General features: G+C 38.5%; 1 protein-coding gene and 1 long non-coding RNA gene across 5 annotated transcripts in view; one reads left to right on the plus strand and one right to left on the minus strand.

Annotated features, from left to right (window-relative positions):
• The window catches only part of LOC112661805 (uncharacterized), a 414903-nt gene that overhangs the window by 299081 nt on the left and 98988 nt on the right, over positions 1–16834 (plus strand). For all 4 annotated transcript variants that reach the window (XR_007407640.1, XR_003137985.3, XR_003137981.3 and 1 more), the window contains one exon: positions 13055–13244. This is a non-coding gene — a long non-coding RNA (uncharacterized LOC112661805). The remainder of the gene's footprint in view (positions 1–13054; positions 13245–16834) is intronic.
• The window catches only part of CYYR1 (cysteine and tyrosine rich 1), a 106808-nt gene that overhangs the window by 31746 nt on the left and 58228 nt on the right, over positions 1–16834 (minus strand). The window lies entirely within an intron of this gene.

Consider the following 16834-nt stretch of genomic DNA (forward strand, 5'->3'; position numbering starts at 1 on the left):
CTGAGATAAAAGTTGAATGATACGTGGTACCTGCCTTCAAGAATTTTAGAGCCAATCTCTAACCATAGAAGACTAAGAAAAGAAAATAATTTCAGAATTCGATCATACTCAGCAAAAGAGAATTTTTTTTAAAAAATTATGAACGTCATACACTAAAGAGAGCAGTAATGATTTTTTAATACCTCTTAGTTGCATATAAAAGGTTTTTGATCTGCAGGGTACTGTTGTGAAATAGAAACTGACCCACTTGTTTTGTAGGTAAGAAAACCAAGTGTGTGAGAGGTTAAAATAAAGATCTTTTAGCCAGTTTCATGGTAAAGAATAGAGCTCAGTGGTCCTAATTCCCATCACAGAGCTGGTTATATTCCAGCGGACAGCCTGCTCTCATTCTCTCATCCAATCAACAAATGTTTATGAAGTCTCTTCACTCTGCTAAGCACTAGGCATATAAAGATGAACAATGTCTCGATGGAAAGCAGAGAAGGAGAGGAGAGAGGATTCCTGGAATGTAGGGGAAATTGAAGCTCTAAGATCCTATGGCTGATTGAATTAGGGAGGGAGCGGCCAGGGTGCAGAATGTCTTCCGTGTGGGCGTTGGCCCCTTGCTGGGCCATATGCAGTACATAAAAATATGCTGAAATCAAGACTATATAAGATATGCAATCATAAGCTAGATTTAAATAGATACAGCCACTGCACACAGGTTTTCCTGCCTTTTGCCTTTCAAACCTAAAAAATTTCCAATTGCTTCTAGATATAACACTCTCATTTATAATGCTTTGGCACAGCTAACCCTTTTGAAGTAACCTTTGCTGAAACTTCAAACTGAGCTTATTACCTTAACTTGCTTATGATAATTACTTTGGGCAGGACTACCTTTTTCTTTCTGTACCTTTTTTTTTTTAAATCATATTTTAATTGGGAAAAATCATAAACCAGTTTTTTAACAGTGACAGTAAGGATTTCTGCTGAAAATCTATTTGCTGAGATTTAAGTCCTGAGAGCACATAAGATATAAAAGATTGAATCTGATTTTGAATATTCAGAACTCTCAGAGTACTTTGCTTTCCTTTCCTTTCCTTTCCTTTCCTTTCCATTGACTCCAGCATGGAGAGTTCCAAATAAATATGGAAGCTAACACAGTTACTAACCAGGCAAAATAGTGACTACCCTACAAGCCTAGATATTTAACATTTAAAATTCCATAGGACGTGGGTGGATGTTGGAGGCTGTAAACCCTTCCAAATTAACTGCTGAAGCAGGTAACAGACCTTGATAATATAATGGGTCCTTGGCAGTGAGCCCACATACTGCCCAACCTGGTGTTTCTCCATGTGGTTCTATCAACTGCCAGACTATATTATCAGCAGGCCTTCCCACCCAAACAACTGTCATCCTCTTCCTGGACCTTAGCAAGTCCCCACCCTCAGCTGAGACAAGCCTGCAATTGGTCACTGTCTGCTGGGGCCATTTCCAGTTTAAGGCCTACCAGTGATTTGCTTGGTTCCGACATTTATTATCTGCCAACACTCCCAGGACCCCGGGATTACCCTGACCCAAGAGCTTCTGTTGGATCACACCTTTCTGAAGGCCTTACTCACAATCCTACTGGTGCCAGTCTGATGTGGCTATCAGAAGAGTTATACCTTGGCTTCCTCATTGGATCTAGCCTCATACTTATTTCAATGATTCTTAAAGTCATCCACAAACAATACATCCTTATCATTGCATCAATATCATTCCTTCTGCCTCTATATAGCTTCAAACAGTTTCTGAGGTTTTTTTAATGCCTTGCAATTACCCACGAGAGAAAAAGTGATTTCAACCATGTCTCATTTCAATACATACAATCCCAGTGAAGGAAAGTGATTGGCCCAGCTACAACTGGGGACCCATCTGTAGCTGGATTCACAGCCAGGAATACCACAATTGGCCTACCTTGTGTCAAATGCTTGTTCCCAGACCTGTGATATGTAACCAATGAGGAAAGACATGGAGGAAATAGTCTCAGGAGCAGAGGCAAGTGGTTTGGCATAAGATGACAAAGATATTGATATATACCATAACTTTGTGTAGTTGACGTTGTTAGGATTCCAGGTCCAAGTTTGAATTTGTGGATATGAGCTACAATTATAAAGAAGACATAAAATGCTCCCGAATCTGTTCTGTCTCTCCTCTACCTAATATAAATTGGTGACACAAACTCAAAGAGGTAACTTCAGGCAAGTTTGTAGGTATAGAACTATGAGGATTTTTAGTGACCAGCTGTTCTAGCAGATCTTACTTCAAAAAATTCATGTAATCTCCAGGTTGGAAAGAATCATAAATTATGCAATATCAAACACTTTTTAGTATCTCTTCTAGCTTAGATATGATGTTGGAGATTCAAGACTAAAACTGAGGAAGACACGGACATACATGCATATAACTGTAATGCATGGATTAAGTGCAAATAGGGAAGCACAGACCAGGTGAGAGCAGGGGGCAGTGTCTAATCCAAATGTGATAGTATGTGTGCTGGCTTGTGTAAGTGGAGATTGGGTGTTTAAGTGTGTTTGGGGAGTAGATTCCTGAAGGAGGTAAACCCCTTCTGAATTTTATTTTTTTTAATTTTTTAAAACTATTTTATTTATTTATTCATGAGAGACACAGATTGAGAGAGAGAGAGAGAGAGAGAGAGAGAGAGGCAGAGACACAGGCAGAGGGAGAAGCAGGCTCCATGCAGGGAGCCCGATGTGGGACATGATCCTGAGTCTCCAAGATCATGCCCTGAGCCGAAGGCAGCACTAAACCACTGAGCCACCCAGGCTGCCCCCTTCTGAGTTTTAAAAGAAGATTAGGACTCAGGGAGCCTGAATGGCACAGTCAGTTGGACATGTGACTCTTGATTTTGGCTCAGTTGTGATCTCAGGGTTGTGAGATCAAGCCCTATGTTGGGCTCCAGGCTCAGTTCGGAGTCTGCTTGGAACTCTCTCTCCCCCACTCCCACTCTCTCTCTCAAATAAATAAATAAATCTCTAAAAAATAAAGGAAGATTAGGATTTAGTTGAAAAGAATTGAGGCTTAAAAAAAAACAGAAAAAAGAAAAGAATTGAGATTAGAGCAGAAGCACATTTAAGATCAAAAGAAGAACATATAAATGCCATAGAAATGTAACATATCATCTATGTTTAAGGGACAATGAAAAGTCAAGGGCTACTGGAATAGAAAAGAGGTGAAGCTGGACGGTAAGCTGAGGTTTAGGGGACAAATTGAGAGGACCTTCAATGATGCTCTCAAGAACTTGGCCTTTCTATTGAAATTAATGGAAAACAAATGAAAAGCTATAAACACAAGTTGGTCTAAGAGTCATGTGGAGTGGACTTGCTGAGTCACAGGTTGTGGCTGGGCATTCCTGTTATGAGACCATTTTAATTATCTGGGCTAAAGATGATGAGAGACTGAACCTGACCATGGTAGTGGGATAAGGCAGAAGGTGGAAAGGAAAGACTTCAAGAACAGCATATAAGTTAGAGTTAGCAGTACCTTATAGTCATCAACCTCAAACTCCAAAAGGATCATTATAATTCTGTGCTACCCACTAGTCCCCAAAGCTTTTGGACATTCCCAGGACTTAAAAGTCATTGAATCTATAAGCAGCTTATTCCATTGTGGAGTAATACCCTGTAAGTGTTAGACACTTCAGTGGGATTTAGTTCACCAAAACTCTTATCTCTCCCAAAGAAGAGATCTGTCAGAGGGAAGAAAGGTAGGGTCTGGCCCAGAGGGTGTCATATAGAGCACAGGGTATAAACTTTCCTTATCCTTGTTGACTACTAGTCTGACTTTAACCAAATGTGTTTTCCACAGGTAAATATGTTTACAAAGGCTTATCTACTCTTTAATATTGTATTATGTACAGTTTTAGCATAATGAGCATGCATGAATAGGAGGTCTGCCTTATTTGTATAACTAATGAACTCTTAATTGTCCCTCTCTGAAACAACTGTCTTTAAAGCTCTGTAAAATGTATACTAAAAATAATAATCTTTGAGTTATTTTTAGATTGCCTCATGAAGTCTGATCTTCTCATTCAGGTCTTTTTGCAGTTAGAATTTAATTGGATCAGATGATGCCAGAGGTCCCTTCTAGCTCTCCACCACCACAACCAATTAGCAGAAATTCCACTTTAATAATACAGCTGCTGCAGGTCAAGCAAGAAAGCAAACCAGAGGTGGAAATCTCAGCCTAATGAACATTGAGAAAAGATTAGAAGAGAGTTGAATTTCAGTGTGATAATTTATTACAGTCCAACAAGAACAGAATTTTATGAATATTGGCTAATTGTAATTTAAGCTAGATTTATTCACACAAATCTCTCCTCCAACATCACCTCCAATTCTGAGGTAAAAAGAGAATATCTCTTTTCAGTATTTCTTATCTCACTTATTGCCAATATAAGCCACAATCTCAAGTCTGTGGGGATGCAATTAATGATCAAGGAGTATTAAATATTTTACATAATTATAACTGCATGTATTCATTCACATTATCTAGTCAGCTCTTAATTTCCACTTTAGACAGATACAGTTTTGTCTTAAGGATCTTGACAAAAATGCCTATACCATGATGCAATAGTTAGTTTGGAAGATAGCTCACATGATATTTTTTTATAAAAAGAATAAAAGATCCAAAAATCAAGTAGATTCTGTGCATTTTTAGGGGTAGCTGTTATAATGTGCTTGACTGTTTCACTGCATTCTTTGAAATTCCAATAGGCCATGGGACTACTCACTCTTTCAACCATGCAACTTCCAGGGAGGGAATTATGCCTGGTTTGAACCCTCCGAGTGTTGTCATACCATAGTTTTGTCTCTTTTGCATGCCTCAGAAGACAAAGTTCATCCTGTCCCATCTATTAGGATAGAGTAAAGGGAGGAGGAACAGCTGGAGAGATAATAATTCTCCTATTGGAGAGAAGAAAATTAGCCAATATAAACTGTGCAGCTTGGGAGAATAAGGAAAACTAGTTCAAGTAGCTTATATTGCCTGTGCACACAGGAGGAATAACAAATTATAGTGTCAGTCATTACTATAGATTAAAGATTCTTCTGACAAATTAATGCTGATTGGGCAGAAGGAAGCAGATTTAATAAGGAACAACACAGTCATAGGGAATTAAGGGAGCAATAATCTTTAGTTCTGCGGATCCACCTAAGGCAGGCAAGTGTGGGCAGCAGGGGTGCTGTACAAACAGTAAAGCCATGTGCTCCTCTACATTTCCCAGCTTCTCCTGCAGCTTTGAGGGGAGGAGCTGTGGGAAAATTCTTCCCAAAAGAATATTAAAGGAAGTGATGTGTCACTTCCTGTCAAGGTTAGTTAAGATTTGGTGTTTCTTCCTCAGCTTCTACCACCCCAGGCCGTCTGTGTGACTGAAAGCAAAGGATTCTGGGATGGTAAGCCCTCAATATTGAAGGAGGCTGAGTCACTGAGTCATGGCCTTGAGGGAGCCACACAGGTGAGATGTTGAAGTGATCAAGAAATAAAATGGTGTTGGGCCAACCCACTGAGATTTCAGGTTTTATCAGTTTCTGCATAGCCTAACTATCCTGATTAATGCATCAGTGTGATTCAAAGCACAGGATATGAATTCAGATACCAGTGTTTAAATCCAGTTTCCATTATTATTAATGGGCTCTGTGACATGACCTCTTTGAAATTGAGTTTTGGGGCAAGATTCTTGGTATTAGAATGAGACACTGTAAGGAGTTTCAACTCAGAAAACAAAATGAAGTCCATTGGTGGGCCCTGGAAATACAATATCCCAAGAGAGGTGAAACTTCCAAGGACCCAGGTGTGGTTATCAAGATCCCAGACTTATAGAGCTGAATAGGCCCACAGGGCACCTGATTTGTATAGAATATGAAAGCCAATCTCATTTTGTCTTGGAATGAAGGCTGTAGTCCTCAACTCTGGATTCACATTAAATTTAAATTAAATCACAAAAATACTGAGGCCTGAGCCCTAACCCAAATCAATTAAATCAGAATCTCTGGGGATGAGATCCAGATAGCATTATATTTTTTAAGTTACCCTAGTGGTGTTAATATGAGCCAAAGTGGAGAATCAATGACTAAGAGTAACAAAGAGAGTCTAATGCTGCTTAAGGGCTTTCTGTCTCACTTGAAATTGGTTCAGAAGGTGAAGGTCAGAGCCCAGGGGGAAAGAGTCAGGTGGACTCAGTTATGTGGAATGGGAAAAAGGTGATTTTAGCAGCAATTTCTCAACAAAAAAGAGAAAGCAGTTTAAGTCAAAACATTTCCATTTATGGAGATTACATGGAAGGAATATTGTTATGAATCCTATTATTATTTTCCTTTCAGTCTGCATTCTATTTCATATTCCCAAATCCACTAAATGCACTTCAAGTGTGAAAGAAATCACAAAATTAATACTTAACATGGAAAAATATTTCTGATTGGTAATATACAAATTAGTAAAATATTAATAAAGTATTATAGAAACACAGAAACTAAAAAATGCTTGCAACCTTTTCTCCTAAAAAGATATGTTTGATCATGAAAATAGGCAGATCGGTGCTTCCCAAATGGGAAGAAAATTTGGCCCAGCAACCTAAAAACTGCCAGATTGATTCTGACCCATTGTTTATCCAATGCCCTATTCTATTTATGCTCTAACCACATTTGGGAAGGAAGGTCAGTTTCCTACTAGACATGAATGAATCTTAATGGAAGATGTCCCTTAATTTCCTTTCGTCATTTATAACTGTTACTCAAATTTTTCCTGTTTTTGGATTGCTAAGGTTCAGTGAGATGAAAAACTTGAAAATATCTGCTGGTAATGACAGGTATTGGTTGACAGTAACATTAATTACTTGGTTTTGATGCTGTAGAAAGGTGACTAAAGAATACTCAGGTTAGGTACACTAAGTTGCATTGCTACCAAAGCTTTCTGTTTTTTCTTCTTTACTTGAAATCAAAGTCAAGAATCTTAATAATTTTGAGTGGTCCTTAAAATATTCACATATCTGCTCATATTTAATTTGAAAATGATCCTTTTGCCATCAATATACCCTCATGAGGAAATCCAAATCATAAAAATTTTTAGAGAAGAACACCAATAACTGATTTCATGTAAACAGTTTGGGATTATGCCAATCAATTTACCATTTCATGATTTCAAAGCTTGTTTCATCAATCTTCTGTCACTCAAGTCATAGAACATAAAATAAACCTTTTAACAAGAATTTGGGTTTTATTCTATAAGACAGACAAGGTCATTTTTTAAAGCAAATCAGCTAGTGGGAGTGCTATGAGAAGCATGCCAACAGAGATAAATAGGCATAGGGCCTTTCGGCTCCATTCCATAAATCCTGACCTCTTTTTTCCCTTCTGCTACTAGAGGGTAGTTTGCTTCTCGTATCATTCCCTAAGGGAAGTTCTAGCACCACATGAGGCTAACAAATATAATTTGGCCTTTTACTATTTTAAGTTCAAGTTATTAAAATGCCATAGACTCAGTGAAGTGTGGCTTGTGTCATATGATCATCCTGAGAAGGAGTCACACATATTGCCCCTGACAACAACATTATGACAATGTGAAACTAATAATTGCTTTTTTGGGGGGAATCAATAAATTTAAGATCAAGTGCCTAAATGTTATGTTTCAAAACATAAGAAACACACATTCTTTTCTACACTGAAAGACAAACGAAACATGGGCCTTTCAGCAGACTCAGGTGTAAATATTGATTTTATGCTCTCCACTGAATTAGAAAGTCTGAATTGAATCTCACAGTGACTTCCCTTATTTCATTTGTGTCATATATTTTTCATTTGGTTGGAAATTTCAAGCAGCTAAATTTGTCATCAGCTTTACAAGATTTCCATCTTTTATACTTGATAAGTTCTTGAAAAAAAGTGAGAGACACATCTCTTCGTGTATTGATCACGTATGGATGAAGTATCTATTTGTGTGTCTAGGAGCTGCGGACACAACAGTGACCTGGAAGGTGTATGACTGGCCTTTGTGACATGGAAGAAAGACAGCTAAACAAGATAGTAAGAAATACTAAAGAAGTGGTAGTTAAAATGATATTTGAAAGGTGAGTTAGCCAAGGAAGAAAAAAAAAAGTACTCAGGAAGAAGAATCAACTCTTGGGAAAGCAAGATAGAGAAAGGACATATTTTATGAGAGAAAAGTTCAGTAGAGCAAGCACTGTATACAGTTTTGATGGCAGGAAGGTATCTGACTAGGGCAGATGAGTTTCGTGAATTAAACCGGGATAAGATCATAAAGGACTTTGAAAGCCATGGTAAGGGAGGGACTGTAAAGCAGAAGGGTCAGTAGCAGGAATAATGTTTCAGAAGGTATGTCAGAGAATAACAAATCAATCACAAGAGGCCATAATGAAGACAGGGACACCAATTGGGAGGTTGCAAAAGAGATGAGGGAAGTCACTGGCATATGTAGGGATGGAATGGTGGTCCCAAATAGACAGGTTCATGTCCCAATTCCTAGAACCTATGAACATTACCTTATTTGGAAAGAGTCTTTGCAGATGTAATTAAGCTAAGGATCTTGAGATCAAAAGATTACTGTGGATTATCTGGATGGATTCCAAATACAGTGACAAATATCTTTGTAAGAGGGGAGATAGGGGAGATTTGACAGACAGAAGAGAAGGCAATGTGACCATGGAGGCAGAAGTTTGAGCATGAGCCCAAGGAATGTCAACAGCCACAAGAAACTGGAAGAGGCAAGGAAAGATTCTCCTTTATAGCCTCCAGAAGAAGCATGGCCCTGCTGGCACTTTGATTTTGGACTTCAGCCCCCAGAAATATGAAAACAAACTTGTTAGTTTTAGGCAACAGTTTTTGGTAATTCATTATAGTATCCACAAGTAACTAATACAACAAGGCAAAGAAAGACACATGAAGAGGGAAAAAGACACACTGCACTTGGGACATTGCAAAAGGCCAGCAGAGCAGGATCCAAAGGCGTTCATGAGCGAGAGGCCAGAAATGAGGTTGAAAAGTCAAGCGGGAGGTTATATTAGTGAAAAGCTGCTGGGTCTGAATGCATGTGGAATGCCAAAATATCAGTGAGTGGACATGTAGACTAGTAGGAGGAGAAGAATCGTGGTCTTGAGGAATGGGAAGAGAAATTGGAAAGGGAGGAAAAAGGAAAGGAATGCAAAATGCTCTTGGCAGAGGAGGGGTCTATGGCAGTGCATGGAAGGAGGGGAAAAGGGTTGGGTATAGGGAATTTGGACCTCAGCTAGGAAGGTATCTGACTAGTGCAGATGAGTTTGGTGAACTAAACTGGGATGAGATCATGAAGAACTTTGAAAGCCATGGTAAAGCAGACTGTAAATACAGAGCAGTGGATTAGTCAGCTCAGGCTGCTGTAACAAAAACCACAGACTGGGGGACTTAAATCACAGACATCTATTTCCTTAATAGACCATTCTGGACAGTGGGAAGTCAAAGATCAAGGTGCTGGCAGATTTAGTTTTTGGTGAGGATCCTCCTTCTATCTTGGTCCTGTTTTTCCTCTCACCGTGTTCTCACATGACCGGGAAAGAAAGTGCCAGGGCCTCTTCCTCTTCTTAGGATGACACTAATCCCATCATGGGGTCTTCACCCTCATGACCTCATCTAAACCTAATCCCTCCTAAAAGCCCCACCTCCTAAAGTCCTTACATTGGAGGTTAGGACGTCAACCTATGGATTTTGTGTGTGTTGGGGGCAGGGCACAAACATTCAGTCCATGACAGTTAAGGAATTGACTCTCAGTGGACCAGATGTGGGCCATGTGGGATGGAGTCAGCTGGGACCGATTTTAGGTCCTAAGAAAACCACACGGGGGCAACAGGGCTATAATAAAGGAGGCTGGTAAGTCTGTGTGTAGAGTGGATGACAGAGGCCAGGAGGCAGTGTAGAGAGGAAGGGACAGAGGCCACCTGAATGAGATGCCAGGTGCCTGAAAGAGATCTCCACAAACCAGCAGGGGAGAAGGAGAAGCTCTAACTCCTGGAGACTGCTGTCAGAGGGGCCTGACACAGGGTAAGAAACCAGCTAAGTATCAGCAACTGACAGAACTTTCCTGCACCCTTCTCTTCACTCTTCCCTCCTGCAGCTTTCACACTGGTGGGCCAAGCATTGGAGACAGGGGAACCTGCTGGGTGGGAAATGAGTGGGAAAAGAGATCAACTGGCCACATTTCTCTGTCTGAATACAGGTGACCTACGAAATACTGTCCTCAACTAGAAGATGGGGAGAAGCCTGTCCTGAAATCTGAAATGTTTATACCTTAGATTGGACATTTAAAATTTGCAAATGAGGTGCTTTGAACCTTAGAAGACTTAAGGACTAAGAGTGAACAGGAAAGCCACAGATCTGCCAAATTTTCAGCCATTGCAAGGGAAAAGCTTCCTGTAAAAAGGCAGTGGGATAGAGTTGAATTTTGCTTATCTATGAAACATCATGCTTGTTCAATGTACCATTTAGACATCCAAAGAAAAGGACAAATATTTCCTCTCAGAAATCCTGGTAATGAATGCATTTCCTCAGAATACAATCAATAAGGTGGCAAATGACCATTCTGAATAGATGTTTCCCCTATTCCCTAGTGCTAAATTTAGTATACACAAATCATGGTGTGATTATTAAACAATGTTATTTTTTAATTTTATCGCATCTTGTAATTCTTAGAGAAACTTTTGTACAGACTGCATCACATACAGGTTCCATTTGTTTTCCCTGGCCAAGAGAAAGGTCTGTAACCAGCTAAATTCAAAAGGACTAAGAGGTGGAGTTGAAAAAGATTCTCCACTCCATTCACACAGATTCTCTTTTTCCCCTTGGTTCACCACTTAATCTTTTGGTCTCCTTTCCTTCATCTATACAGTGGCGGTAATGGGTTTCAATTTCATTTTGTTTTCTCAATGGACGGATTCTCAGTTAGACCAAATGAAAATCTAACCAGTAGTGCCCACTTATCTACCTTTCTGAAGTACTGTAAGAATTAATGATGATCTTCAAAATGTACAGAAGACGAAGAGCACACCATGAGGGAGTTGATGAGTATTATTATTTTTTAAGATTTTATTTATTTATTCATGAGAGACACATAGAGAGAGAGGCAGAGACACAGGCAGAGGGAGAAGCAGGCTCCATGCAGGGAGCCTGATGCGGGACTCGATCCTGGATCTCCAGGATCACACCCTGGGCTGAAGACAGCGCTAAACCACTGGGCCACCGGGGCTGCCCTTGATGAGTATTATTTAAACATATCAATGAATAAGTATATTTTAACAAATGTGGATAAATCATACAGCAAAGGATCTTGGCTTGCTTGCTCTAGTACCTCAATGCATCAGAGTAGAAAGAAATATGCATAACAGCTAAGTAGAAAAATAAAAGCAATAAAACCACCCAATAATCCAAGACCATAAACACATTAATAGTGAAATATTCTTTGCATCTTAAAAAAATCTAGCTGCATTTTAAAAATAAAGTACTGGTTTATACAGTCAGGATGTAAAATATGCCTTGAGATTTTAGAATAGTCTGCACAGGAAGGCAAGGGACCAAAGACAGAGATGTCCAGAAATAAAACCAAGGCAAAGCGATCAAAGATACTTTCCTCCCCAATTCAGAATGTAGCATGGGCAGAAATCATTTGCTATGTATAAATTTGATAGCTGCTTTTTTTTTGTTATTGGTCTTGCAAAAAGAGATGAAATGAAGATATGAATATTGCTTGCTTTGGAGGATAGTCAGGGAGCAGATGAAAACGCCTAGCAAGTTTGACAGGAGTAAGTTACATTTATAGAGCAACGAGAAAGGGGTATGTTACTTATGAATTTGAGTATTTTAAAAGAAAGTTAAAGTCACTGTTTCCTTCCTGTACACTAATTACTCCAGGCTGTAAACCCTCCAGCAAATAGCAAAGGGTTCAATTATTCTGGCCCTTACAATTTCTCTTGGTCTTTGTACCTAAAAGGATTAGATTTTTTAAGCTGCTCTGATTTTTTTGTATACATAAAACACTGTCCCATTCATAATATTTTAATTCCGAGTTTATTTTCTTTTCCATATTGTTTGTCTTTATGTTGTAATACACCAGTGAGCTACAGCTAATGTTAAAGCTAAGGCATTTAATTTAATTTTTTTTATTTTACTTATTTATGATAGGCACACAGTGAGAGAGAGAGAGAGGCAGAGACATAGGCAGAGGGAGAAGCAGGCTCCATGCACCGGGAGCCCGACGTGGGATCGATCCCGGGTCTCCAGGATCGCGCCCTGGGCCAAAGGCAGGCGCTAAACCGCTGCGCCACCCAGGGATCCCCAAGGCATTTAATTTAAATTCTCATCTTGAATATGATGTGGAACCCTTGTAGATTAATATTTTTTATGATAATTTTTTCTATTCTTTATTCACATGTGCTAGTTTTTTTCCTCAAATGTCTATATTTTTCCTAATAAATATAGTTTGAGTGTATTCACTGTGGTTAAAGTGTTTATTTTATACTGGATTCTGGAGGTAAGTGGACAAGGAAAATAAAATTAGGAGTTGGGAGATTTTAATTTCAGTAGGGTAATTTTATCACCATTAAAAACACTTGGAAATAGTCTAATAATGGAGAGAATATTCAGGCACCTCAATTATTTAGGATACTAGTGAGACAATTAAGTGTCTGTTCTTGTGTGGTGGGACATACATTCAAATATTTAAGTCCTGCCTTCCAAAACTGCTTATTTTAGTCTTTAAAAAAGTCACCAGAGCATTTGAGCAAATGGAATCAAAATTAAATTTTAAGAGTATTTTGCATTTCATTGATAAAAATTCAAATGTTATTAAACAAATCCCAAATAAATAACTAAACATTTCATAGTCTAATTTAAGAAATTATAGATTAAGATGTTTCCTTCTAATTTCTCTGACACTAGAACATTCTGACATACATATATCTCAAATACATCTACATTTCTTCTGCATTCTTCCTTTCTTCAAACTAACCATCTCATCTCATTTCTGTTCACTTTAGCGTCCTCCACAGTAACTGCCAGGAATCCCGTTGCCTGGAGACCGCTCTTGAAGAACATCCACTGCCGTGGCCTCTTGGAGATTTAAGGCATCTAATAAGAAGCTGTCAGAAATCATCAGCTCGCTCCTGAGAAAGTAGCATTTTTTAAAAAGTCACAATAAAGCACTTATCTGGATATTACGTATTGCAGGTAATTGGTACAACTAAAGCATAGGATAGAAAAGAAAAAAAGTACCTTTGGAAAAATCTAAATTTGATAAATTCATGCAAAAAAAAAGGTGGGACAAAAAAACCTAAATGTACTTTTATGTACTTTTTATAAAATGGAAGAACCTTTCAGTACCCCCCCCCATTGCTTATCTATTCTAATTTTTAAAACTATTCTAAAAGGCTCTGTTTCTAGCTGTATTTTTAGCTATGTTATTTGTCTATTAACATTCTCTTTAGCCCAAAGGAATTTTGAAGCAGCAAATTCAATAAAATGACATAAGGTCAACTGTGAAAAAAAAAATCAATGATAAAGGAGATAAAAACGCAGCTATGAGAACTGCATATTGCAAAACCAACAAAATGAAAAGGCAGCCTACAGAATGGGAGAAAATATTTGCAAATCATATATCAGATAAGAGGTTAATATCCAAAATATGTAAAGAATTACATAATAGCTTATTAGTAAAAAGGGAAATAATCCAATTAAAAATGGGCAGAGGACCTGAATAGACATTTTTCCAAAGAGGATATTCAGATGGTCAACAGGTTATGTGAAAAGGTACTCAACATCACTGATTATCACAGAAACACGTCAAAACCATGGTGATGTATCACCTTATGCTTGTCAGAATGGTCATTATCAACATGATAACAGATAAATTCTGGCATGGATGTCGAATAAAGGGAAACCTTATGCACTGCTGGTGGAAATGTAAATTAGTACAACCACTATGGAAAACAGTACGTAAGATCCTCAAAAAATTAAAAGTAGACTATCATATGATCCAGCAATTTTACTTTTGAGTATATACACAAAAGAAATGAAACAACTATAATTAATGCTGGATGGTATTTTTGAAAGTTGTAACAGAGTAAGTCCTAAAAGTTCTCATTACAAGGAAAAATAATCTTTTGGTAACTATATGAGGTCACAGATGTTAAAGAACAGTGGTATTATAATTTTGGAATATAATAAAATAATACAGATAAACAGTAAAAAATCCTAAAAGAACCTATATCAACTTGAAACATTCTTTTAAGATTTTATTTATTCATATTTTTAGAATGAGAGAGAGACAGTGGGAGAGGAGCAGAAGGAGAGGGAGAGAATCTCATGCAGATTCCCTGCTGAGTGCAGAGGACAATGTGGGCTCAATCTCACCACCCCTGAGATCATGACCTGAATTGAAATCAAGAGTCAGAAGCCCAATCGACTGAGCCACCCAGGAGCCCCTTGGGCATTCTTAATAAGGTCCTAGAGTCCAGCACATATTATTGATATCTGAGAATCAAGAACAGATTAATATATGGTGGAAGGTATGCCCTGTTTAAAAAGTTAGGATGTATTTGAGTCATATTTTGCATTTTTTGAAAGATAGTTAAAATGTTTTTAAGATGTTTACACTCAAAGGAAAAAAACTGTAAACTGGAAATATAACATGAATTAAAACATAGCTCAGGGACAAAGTTACAAAGGAAAAAATGGCCTTTCCTTGCTAAATGTTAATTTTTTTTTAAAGATTATTTATTTATTTGAGATAGCATGAGTGGGGGCGGGGCACAGGGGGAGAGGGAAAAGCAGGCTCCCCCTGAGCCTGGAACTGGACACAGGGCTCAATCCTAGTACTCTGAGTACCTGAGCCAAAGACACATGCTTAACAGACTGAGCCACCCAGGCGCCCCAACATTTATAGTTTTGATGCTATTAATTACACTTTGTTTTTCATGGCCACCAAGGTATGGTGAATTATTTAGAATAATATTTCTTCCAAAAATCTTTATCCCCAAGCATGTACAAAGCAATACAAGTGTGAGTTGCAATTAAGATGTTCTTTTCCATGAGAATTTGGGAGCTGCTGGAAGGTGGTAGAGTCCAGAGAACTTCAGGTTGTGCTTTGATAACAGATAGAACTAGATTAACTAAATTTCTGCTACATTTCACGATATGACCATGCATTGGCTATTCAACTTCACTGAAGTTCATTTTTTTTTCTTTTTGCAAGAAAAATGCACGTATTTATTGTGCCTAACTCCTAAGGTTGCTGTGAGTATGAAATAAGTAGGTATGTAACCAGAGTCCCTGGAACATTAGAAGTGCTTAATAAACAAGAGCTGTTATCATTATCATTCCTACGAAGTTATACTAAAGCCAATGTGATCATAAGGTTCTGAGACTGAGTTTGAGGGCACAGAGTCACATAGCTAATCATGAACTGCTGTTTAAGAAAATAAAAGTTATTGTCTACTTAGCACCGTACAAAGAGTACATTCTGGGGACACCTGGGTGGCTCAGCAGTTGAGCGTCTGCCTACGGCCCAGAGCGTGATCCCAGAGTCCCAGGATTGAGTCCCACATCAGGCTTACTGCATGGAGCCTGCTTCTCCCTCTGCCTGTGTCTCTACTTCTCTCTCTCTGTGTCTCTCATTAATAAATAAATAAAATCTTTAAAAAAAAAAGAGTACATTCTGAAGAAACTAGGTTAAGATGGACAAAAACCAAACAAAAATGTTTTTTAATGCTTTTTTGTAGATGTGAGAGAAGAAATGGAGGTAATGCTACATTGGGAACTAGTTATTCTTGGGAGAAATACAGAATCGAGGTCCGCCATGGTTCTATTCGATCTCTGTTTTGCTTGGGTTTTGTGGAAGTGTAACTGACATAAGTACATAAATATTAAAAACGTTGCCTGATGAATTTGATGATTTTGTGCATGTCATATAAACCATCACCCACCAACTATAGAATTTATCTGCTGTCTCAATAAGCTCCCTTGTACCCATTCACAGTCAATACAATACACCACCTACTCCCCACTGGCAGTCACTCTTCTGCTGATGATATGAGGCTTCAGATTCTCTTCCTAATCAAGAAAAAGAGCTTATGAAAAATTCAAGGCCCTCATTCTCTACCCTAACTAGACTGGACTCCTAATCCATTGTCTTTACTTTGCTCACAATCAATGTCACCTTGCCTCTAACCGACCGTCACCCTATCATCAACATGCCCTTAATCTAATTAATCTGCACTATGTTAAGTATTCTCCAGGCATGAGCGGCTTATGAACTGTGACATTCTTCTGACATTTAGGGGGCTTTCCCTCCACTGTTGTATTAATGATGTTTCACTTCAATTTTTGATTCACAAACTCTATAAATATTATTCTCAACCATTGTTGCATTGTGTTTTCCATAGCATCCTGGGCCAAAGCTAAGTAAGGAGACAAAGAAAATCAGTTTTAAAAAGACTTGAAGGTGAACTGTAGGGGCAGCTACATTTGCAAACTCAACTTCCCCAAAGCAGATTTTCTGATCCTAGTTTCAGAGTTAAATCATGATGTAACAGCTGAATGTAACAGCACCAACTTGGTGCTCTTGATCTGAAGCAGCTCTCTACCCATTTCTATCATCAGGTGTTCTGTGCTCTGAATCTCACCTCGGATACCTGACCCAGGCACCCATGCTCAGAATCCTTCCATTTTAGGGAGGAGAAATAGGCACAAGAGGTGCATTAACCTTTGTAGGCTCCCTACCCCATCTAGACAGGTGCCCACTTGCTAAAATGCCTCTGGCC

This window comes from Canis lupus, chromosome 31 (genome assembly GCF_003254725.2).
Source record: "Canis lupus dingo isolate Sandy chromosome 31, ASM325472v2, whole genome shotgun sequence".
Taxonomy (NCBI): Eukaryota; Metazoa; Chordata; class Mammalia; order Carnivora; family Canidae; genus Canis; species Canis lupus.